General features: G+C 41.6%; 1 protein-coding gene across 2 annotated transcripts in view; it reads right to left on the bottom strand.

Annotated features, from left to right (window-relative positions):
- Positions 1 to 8,997, bottom strand: part of LOC139761306 (glycerol-3-phosphate acyltransferase 3-like) — a 40,105-nt gene extending 31,108 nt beyond the window's left edge. For both annotated transcript variants that reach the window (XM_071685354.1, XM_071685355.1), the window contains exon 1: positions 8,888 to 8,997. The gene's annotated coding sequence lies outside the window, so the exon portion shown is untranslated. The remainder of the gene's footprint in view (positions 1 to 8,887) is intronic.
- Between the last annotated feature and the right edge of the window lie 529 nt (positions 8,998 to 9,526).

Genomic DNA, 9,526 nt, shown 5'->3' with positions numbered 1-9,526 from the left:
TTTCCATGGTTTACCCCAGACGCTTCACATGCAATAATTCAATCCACTGACAGCACGTCAACCCCGGTATACCACATCGATCCAATTCACTCTATTCCTTGCCCGCCTTTCACCCTCCTGCATGCTCAGGCCCCGATCACTCAAAATCTTTTTCACTCCATCTTTCCACCTCCAATTTGGTCTCCCACTTCTCCTCGTTCCCTCCACCTCCGACACATATATCCTCTTGGTCAATCTTTCCTCACTCATTCTCTCCATGTGCCCAAACCATTTCAAAACACCCTCTTCTGCTCTCTCAACCACGCTCTTTTTATTTTCACACATCTCTCTTACCCTTACATTACTTACTCGATTAAACCACCTCACACCACACATTGTCCTCAAACATCTCATTTCCAGCACATCCACCCTCCTGCGCACAACTCTATCCATAGCCCACGCCTCGCAACCATACAACATTGTTGGAACCACTATTCCTTCAAACATACCCATTTTTGCTTTCCGAGATAATGTTCTCGACTTCCACACATTCTTCAATGCTCCCAGGATTTTCGCGCCCTCCCCCACCCTATGATTCACTTCCGCTTCCATGGTTCCATCCGCTGCCAGATCCACTCCCAGATATCTAAAACACTTTACTTCCTCCAGTTTTTCTCCATTCAAACTTACCTCCCAATTGACTTGACCCTCAACCCTACTGTACCTAATAACCTTGCTCTTATTCACATTTACTCTTAACTTTCTTCTTTCGCACACTTTACCAAACTCAGTCACCAGCTTCTGCAGTTTCTCACATGAATCAGCCACCAGCGCTGTATCATCAGCGAACAACAACTGACTCACTTCCCAAGCTCTCTCATCCACAACAGACTTCATACTTGCCCCTCTTTCCAAAACTTTTGCATTCACCTCATTAACAACCCCATCCATAAACAAATTAAACAACCATGGAGACATCACACACCCCTGCCGCAAACCTACATTCACTGAGAACCAATCACTTTCCTCTCTTCCTACACGTACACATGCCTTACATCCTCGATAAACACTTTTCACTGCTTCTAACTTGCCTCCCACACCATATATTCTTAATACCTTCCACAGAGCATCTCTATCAACTCTATCATATGCCTTCTCCAGATCCATAAATGCTACATACAAATCCATTTTCTTTTCTAAGTATTTCTCACATACATTCTTCAATATATATATATATATATATATATATATATATATATATATATATATATATATATATATATATATATATATATATATATATATCCACACACAGACATATACATATATACACATGTACATAATTCATACAGTCTGCCTTTATTTATTCCCATCGCCACCTCGCCACACATGGAATAACAACCCCCTCCCCCCTCATGTGTGCGAGGTAGCGCTAGGAAAAGACAACAAAGGCCCCATTCGTTCACACTCAGTCTCTAGCTGTCATGTAATAATGCACCGAAACCACAGCTCCCTTTCCACATCCAGGCCCCACACAACTTTCCATGGTTTACCCGAGACGCTTCACATGCCCTGGTTCAATCCATTGACAGCACGTCGACCCCAGTATACCACATCGTTCCAATTCACTCTATTCCTCGCACGCCTTCCACCCACCTGCATGTTCAGGCCCCGATCACTCAAAATCTTTTTCACTCCATCTTTCCACCTCCAATGTGGTCTCCCACTTCTCATTCCCTCCACCTCTGACACATATATCCTCTTGGACAATCTTTCCTCACTCATTCTCTCCATGTGGCCAAACCATTTCAAAACACTCTCTTCTGCTCTCTCAACCATACTCTTTTTATTTCCACACATCTCTCTTACCCTTACATTACTTACTCGATCAAACCACCTCACACCACATATTGTCCTCAAACATCTCATTTCCAGCACATCCACCCTCCTGCGCACAACTCTATCCATAGCCCACGCCTCGCAACCATACAACATTGTTGGAACCACTATTCCTTCAAACATACTCATTTTTGCTTTCCGAGATAATGTTCTCGACTTCCAAACATTCTTCAAGCCTCCTAGAATTTTTGCCATCTCCCCCACCCTATGATTCACTTCCGCTTCCATGGTTCCATCCGCTGCCAGATCCACTCCCAGATATCTAAAACACTTTACTTCCTCCAGTTTTTCTCCATTCAAACTTACCTCCCAATTGACTTGACCCTCAACCCTACTGTACCTAATAACCTTGCTCTTATTCACATTTACTCTCATCTTTCTTCTTTCGCACACTTTACCAAACTCAGTCACCGGCTTCTGCAGTTTCTCACATGAATCAGCCACCAGCGCTGTATCATCAGCGAACAACTACTGACTCACTTCCCAAGCTCTCTCATCCACAACAGACTGCATACTTGCCCCTCTTTCCAAAACTCTTGCATTCACCTCCCTAACAACCCCATCCATAAACAAATTAAACAACCATGGAGACATCACACACCCCTGCCGCAAACCTACATTCACTGAGAACCAATCACTTTCCTCTCTTCCTACACGTACACATGCCTTACATCCTCGATAAAAACTTTTCACTGCTTCTAACAACTTGCCTCCCACACCATATATTCTTAATACCTTCCAAAGAGCATCTTTGTCAACTCTATCATATGCCTTCTCCAGATCCATAAATGCTACATACAAATCCATTTGCTTTTCTAAGTATTTCTCACATACATTCTTCAAAGCAAACACCTGATCCACACATCCTCTACCACTTCTGAAACCACACTGCTCTTCCCCAATCTGATGCTCTGTACATGCCTTCACCCTCTCAATCAATACCCTCCCATATAATTTACCAGGAATACTCAACAAACTTATACCTCTGTAATTTGAACACTCACTTTTATCCCCTTTGCCTTTGTACAATGGCACTATGCAAGCATTCCGCCAATCCTCAGGCACTTCACCATGAATGATACATACATTAAATAACCTTACCAACCAGTCAACAATATATATATATATATATATATATATATATATATATATATATATATATATATATATATATATATATATTATATATATATATATATATTATCCCTGGGGATAGGGGTGAAAGAATACTTCCCACGTATTCCCTGCGTGTCGTAGAAGGCGACTAAAAGGGAAGGGAGCTGGGGACTGGAAATCCTCCCCTCTTTTTTTTTCTTTTTTTTCCCAAAGAAGGAACAGAGAAGGGGGCCAGATGAGGATATTCCCTCAAAGGCCCAGTCCTCTGTTCTTAACGCTACCTCGCTAACGCGGGAAATGGCGAATAGTATGAACGAAATATATATATATATATATATATATATATATATATATATATATATATATATATATATATATATATATATATATATATATATATATATATGTATTTATTAAAAAAGGGGGTGACTGTATTGTTGACTGGTTGGTAAGGTTATTTAATGTATGTATGACTCATGGTGAGGTGCCTGAGGATTGGCGGAATGCGTGCATAGTGCCATTGTACAAAGGCAAAGGGGATAAGAGTGAGTGCTCAAATTACAGAGGTATAAGTTTGTTGAGTATTCCTGGTAAATTATATGGGAGGGTATTGATTGAGAGGGTGAAGGCATGTCCAGAGCATCAGATTGGGGAAGAGCAGTGTGGTTTCAGAAGTGGTAGAGGATGTGTGGATCAGGTGTTTGCTTTGAAGAATGTATGTGAGAAATACTTAGAAAAGCAAATGGATTTGTATGTAGCATTTATGGATCTGGAGAAGGCATATGATAGAGTTGATAGAGATGCTCTGTGGAAGGTATTAAGAATATATGGTGTGGGAGGAAAGTTGTTAGAAGAAGTGAAAAGTTTTTATCGAGGATGTAAGGCATGTGTACGTGTAGGAAGAGAGGAAAGTGATTGGTTCTCAGTGAATGTAGGTTTGCGGCAGGGGTGTGTGATGTCTCCATGGTTGTTTAATTTGTTTATGGATGGGGTTGTTAGGGAGGTAAATGCAAGAGTTTTGGAAAGAGGGGCAAGTATGAAGTCTGTTGTGGATGAGAGAGCTTGGGAAGTGAGTCAGTTGTTGTTCGCTGATGATACAGCGCTGGTGGCTGATTCATGTGAGAAACTGCAGAAGCTGGTGACTGAGTTTGGTAAAGTGTGTGGAAGAAGAAAGTTAAGAGTAAATGTGAATAAGAGCAAGGTTATTAGGTACAGTAGGGCTGAGGGTCAAGTCAATTGGGAGGTAAGTTTGAATGGAGAAAAACTGGAGGAAGTGAAGTGTTTTAGATATCTGGGAGTGGATCTGGCAGCGGATGGAACCATGGAAGCGGAAGTGGATCATAGGGTGGGGGAGGGGGCGAAAATTCTGGGAGCCTTGAAGAATGTGTGGAAGTCGAGAACATTATCTCGGAAAGCAAAAATGGGTATGTTTGAAGGAATAGTGGTTCCAACAATGTTGTATGGTTGCGAGGCGTGGGCTATGGATAGAGTTGTGCGCAGGAGGATGGATGTGCTGGAAATGAGATGTTTGAGGACAATGTGTGTTGTGAGGTGGTTTGATCGAGTGAGTAACGTAAGGGTAAGAGAGATGTGTGGAAATAAAAAGAGCGTGGTTGAGAGAGCAGAAGAGGGTGTTTTGAAATGGTTTGGGCACATGGAGAGAATGAGTGAGGAAAGATTGTCCAAGAGGATATATGTGTCGGAGGTGGAGGGAACGAGGAGAAGAGGGAGACCAAATTGGAGGTGGAAAGATGGAGTGAAAAAGATTTTGTGTGATCGGGGCCTGAACATGCAGGAGGGTGAAAGGAGGGCAAGGAATAGAGTGAATTGGAGCGATGTGGTATACCGGGGTTGACGTGCTGTCAGTGGATTGAATCAAGGCATGTGAAGCGTCTGGGGTAAACCATGGAAAGCTGTGTAGGTATGTATATTTGCGTGTGTGGACGTATGTATATACATGTGTATGGGGGGGGGGGGGTTGGCCCATTTCTTTCGTCTGTTTCCTTGCGCTACCTCGCAAACGCGGGAGACAGCGACAAAGTATAATAAAAAAAAAAATAATATATATATCAAGCCTTTGAATACTCGTGATCAAAGGTCGTATACCCACGTCGTACTCATGGATCGCACAACCATGGCTCCGAAGATAACATTGACTCCCTGATCTACATACAACACTGGCCTGATAGCAGCAGTTTTGGAGACGCTTGGGATCATTCTGAAAGAAATGAAAGAGTCCCACCTTCCCAGTGTGTCACCTTATACCCACATGACGTACCTTGGCTGAATGTTGACCGTATGTCATATGCTCGATGTGTGTATGCGTCTTATTCGCTCGGTTCACTCGTAAGACCTGGAGCGTCGCCATAAACACATCATGTTCCATGTGAAAGTTCCTTCGTTCTCATTTTTACACTTGTTCATCTTGGCCTGTTCATTTTTACACTTGTTCATCTTCGCCTGTTCATTTTCACACTTGTTCATCTTCGCCTGTTCATTTTTACATTTGTTCATCTTGGCCTGTTCATTTTTACACTTGTTCATCTTTGCCTGTTCATTTTCACACTTGTTCATCTTCGCCTGTTCATTTTTGCACTTGTTCATCTTCGCCTGTTCATTTTTTACACTTGTTCATATTCGCCTGTTCATTTTTTCTTTTGTTCATCTTCGCCTGCTCATTTTGACACGTGTTCACCTCCGCCTGTTCATTTTTACACTTGTTCATCTTCGCCTGTTCATTTTTACACTTGTTCATCTTCGCCTGTTCATTTTACATTTGTTCATCTTTCCCTGTTCATTTTACACTTGTTCATCTTTCCCTGTTCATCTTCTACTTGTTCATCTCTCTCTGTTCATCTTATACTTATTCATCTTTCCCTTTTCATCTTCTACTTGTTCATCTTTCCATGTTCATTTTAAACTTGTTCCTCTTTCCCTGTTCATCTTATACTTATCTTTCCCTGTTCATTTCACACTTGTTCATCTTTTCCTGCTCACCTTATACTTGTTCATCTTTTCCTGTTCATTTTAAACTTGTTCATCTTTCCCTGTTCATCTTATACATGTCCATCTTTCCCTGTTCATTTTACACATGTTCCCGTACCATACTTACCCCAGTTTGTATAAACCTGATTGATTGATACTTGTAATGTCTTATTTCTGATTCTTATGTCCCATCCTGGCTATTTCCCCTCTGTGTCTGCCTTACGTTGTACGCGCAGCAGAAATAACAGAGCGATAAATGGAGGTCGTGTCAGATATTCCTTGTGAACTCCTCCCAAATATCCTTCCCGCGTCACCTTCTCGTCATTTCTCATCATGATTTTGTGTGTATTATGTAATCGGGCGGGCACCAGGTCATGGCTTAGCTTGGGTATGTGCACCTTTGGCATGGCATGTTATCAACACATGCACACGAACTTTTAAACACACTCAACTCCATTGGCAAGGGTGGAATGTCCTACGACTTGCGTCTCAAAGTTACAAGATACAACAAAAAAATTCCTTAAAAAAATTGTATTTCCGCTCATTGCGTCTCAAAGTTACAAGACACAATAAAAAATTCCTTAAAAAAAATTGTATTTCCGCTCATTGCGTCTCAAAGTTACAAGATACAATAAAAAAAATCCCTTAAAAGAAATTGTATTTCCGCTCAGTACTTTTCTTTTTCTTAAGCTAACACCGACGACTACCCTTGTGGTGCACATAGGTCTTCTAGTGACCCCGTTAACGCCGTCGATGATACATCTTATTTCTCGGCGTTTTCTCAAAGTCGTCACCCAAAGACATCCATATTCGACCACTGCCCATAATAAGTCATGGCAAGTCGCCCACACTTCCCTGCAGCGGCCCGTACGCCCACCGAGCCCTGCATCACCCCACTGGTCACCACTGATGTCAAGCTATCACCCACTGTGGAGATCATGGGTCAAACTATCACATACTGTGAAGATCGTAGTCATGCTATCACCCACTGTGAAGATCATGGTCAAGCTGTCACCCACTGTGAAGATCATGGTCAAGCTATCACCCACTGTGAAGATCATGGTCAAGCTATCACCCACTGTGAAGATCATGGTCAAGCTGTCACCCACTGTGGAAATCATGGTCAAGCTATCACCCACTGTGAAGATCATGGTCAAGCTATCACCCACTGTGGAAATCATGGTCAAGCTATCACCCACTGTGGAAATCATGGTCAAGCTATCACCCACTGTGGAAATCATGGTCAAGCTATCACCCACTGTGAAGATCATGGTCAAGCTATCACCCATTGTGGAAATCATGGTCAAGCTATCACCCACTGTGAAGATCATGGTCAAGCTATCACCCACTGTGAAAATCATGGTCAAGCTATCACCCACTGTGGAAATCATGGTCAAGCTATCACCCACTGTGGAAATCATGGTCAAGCTATCACCCACTGTGAAGATCATGGTCAAGCTATCACCCATTGTGGAAATCATGGTCAAGCTATCACCCACTGTGAAGATCATGGTCAAGCTATCACCCACTGTGGAAATCATGGTCAAGCTATCACCCACTGTGGAAATCATGGTCAAGCTATCACCCACTGTGAAGATCATGGTCAAGCTATCACCCATTGTGGAGATCATGGGCAAGCTATCACCCACTGTGGAGATCATGGGCAAGCTATCACCCACTGTGAAAATCATGGTCAAGCTATCACCCACTGTGGAAATCATGGTCAAGCTATCACCCACTGTGGAAATCAACAGCTTCTAAATAAAGGTCATGAAAAACATAACAACACCCAGTGGAAGTCGCCATGAACGACACAGTCACAACATACACTCACAACACACTCCACAACCAAAGAATTTGATAACCCGATAATCCACAAAATCATAACCTTGCCACAACCTCGCCACAACCTCGTCACAACCTCGCCACAACCTCGCCACAACTTCGTCACAACCTCGCCACAACTCCTCAAACCCTCAAACGTCATGCAGAAATATGACACCACCTCTTAGAATATTCAAACACTTATATGCTTGAAATAATCATGGAAAATATATCAGAATGCTCTCAGTGTTACCGATACATACCCAGTAAACACGATGCAGAGCGTCTCCAACAACCTCAGTCGTCATAAAACACAACCACTGCATCATCATAACAGCCACTGATGGTAAAGACCACTGGGAAAAGCCATATATATATATATATATATATATATATATATATATATATATATATATATATATATATATATATATATATATATATATATATTGGAAAGGATCACAATTTTGTGCGTGATCAAGATATTCCTATGAGTCCACGGGGACCTATAGGAATATATATATATATATATATATATATATATATATATATATATATATATATATATATATATATATATATATATATATGGGTTCAGAATCTATAAAGTCATTAACGACACTCAAGTCCTCAGTGTTTTCCTGAGGGCACAATACTGACCATATATATATATATATATATATATATATATATATATATATATATATATATATATATATATATATATATATATATTGATTGTCATTCAGCGAAGCTGTTACACAGAACCTTAGGGCACAGTACTGACGAGATATATATATACATATTGACTGCCATTCAGTGGAGCTGTTACATAGAAGCTTTACCCATTGTGCCTACCACAGATCCGTGAAGAAATCTGCTATGGTCAACATTTGCTTTCCCTGAAAACTCGGTAAATTAGCTTCTGTTCTGTGTTCTCTAGTGTTCTGTGTTCTCTAGTGTTCTTCAAGTATTCCGTACCTCAAACCTGAATCTTCAGGCCGGTTCTCTTTCTTTGACATGACTTAATTTATATATTTTCTATTGACAATTACATTCAGGCTCGATGAAGTAGACTTTTTACCTTTGGCTGATACACAGTTGTGGGTATGCTGTAGCGTCCTTCACCCAGCTGCCGTGGAGAGAGTGTGTGTGTGTGTGTGTGTAGCCAGCGGCCGTATGGTGTGTGTGTGTGTGTGTGTACCTGACTGCCATTATGATAAGTGTGTCGACACCATAGCTTATCGTTCGGGCTTTTGTAAGCATAGGAAAGAGATATGTACCTCACGCTTCTCGTGAGAGGAGGCTGCAGCTGTCCAGAATGCTTGATTTTTACAACTCTTGCCTCACTATTTACAACTCCAGCCTCGCTATTTACAACTCTAGCCTCGCTATTTACTTAGTGCATGATTTACAGCTCCTGTTGTATACATGTAAATGAGAATTGTGTGAACGGGGATGGTGTAAACAGAGAGGGAAGGGCTTCTGCATTTCACCCTACTCATATTTCAGTGTCCACAGAAGCCGTTTTGAGAGAAACAGGATTAAGATACAAAGACACAAGTTTATTCATCCCCTCGCTGCTCAAGAGTTCCTTCTCCTCGCCCGACCGTGTTCACATTTCTCTGCCGTGTTCCCTTACCTTCTGTGACCGCCATGTTGGCAGCTGGTTCAGTCCAACTCCTATACGTTTAAACATTAAAACGTTCTCAAAAGAAGGCTT

Source organism: Panulirus ornatus, chromosome 40 (genome assembly GCF_036320965.1).
Source record: "Panulirus ornatus isolate Po-2019 chromosome 40, ASM3632096v1, whole genome shotgun sequence".
Classification (NCBI taxonomy): domain Eukaryota; kingdom Metazoa; phylum Arthropoda; class Malacostraca; order Decapoda; family Palinuridae; genus Panulirus; species Panulirus ornatus.
Note: the sequence above shows the minus strand (reverse complement) of the source record. Positions and strands in the feature narration are given on the sequence as shown.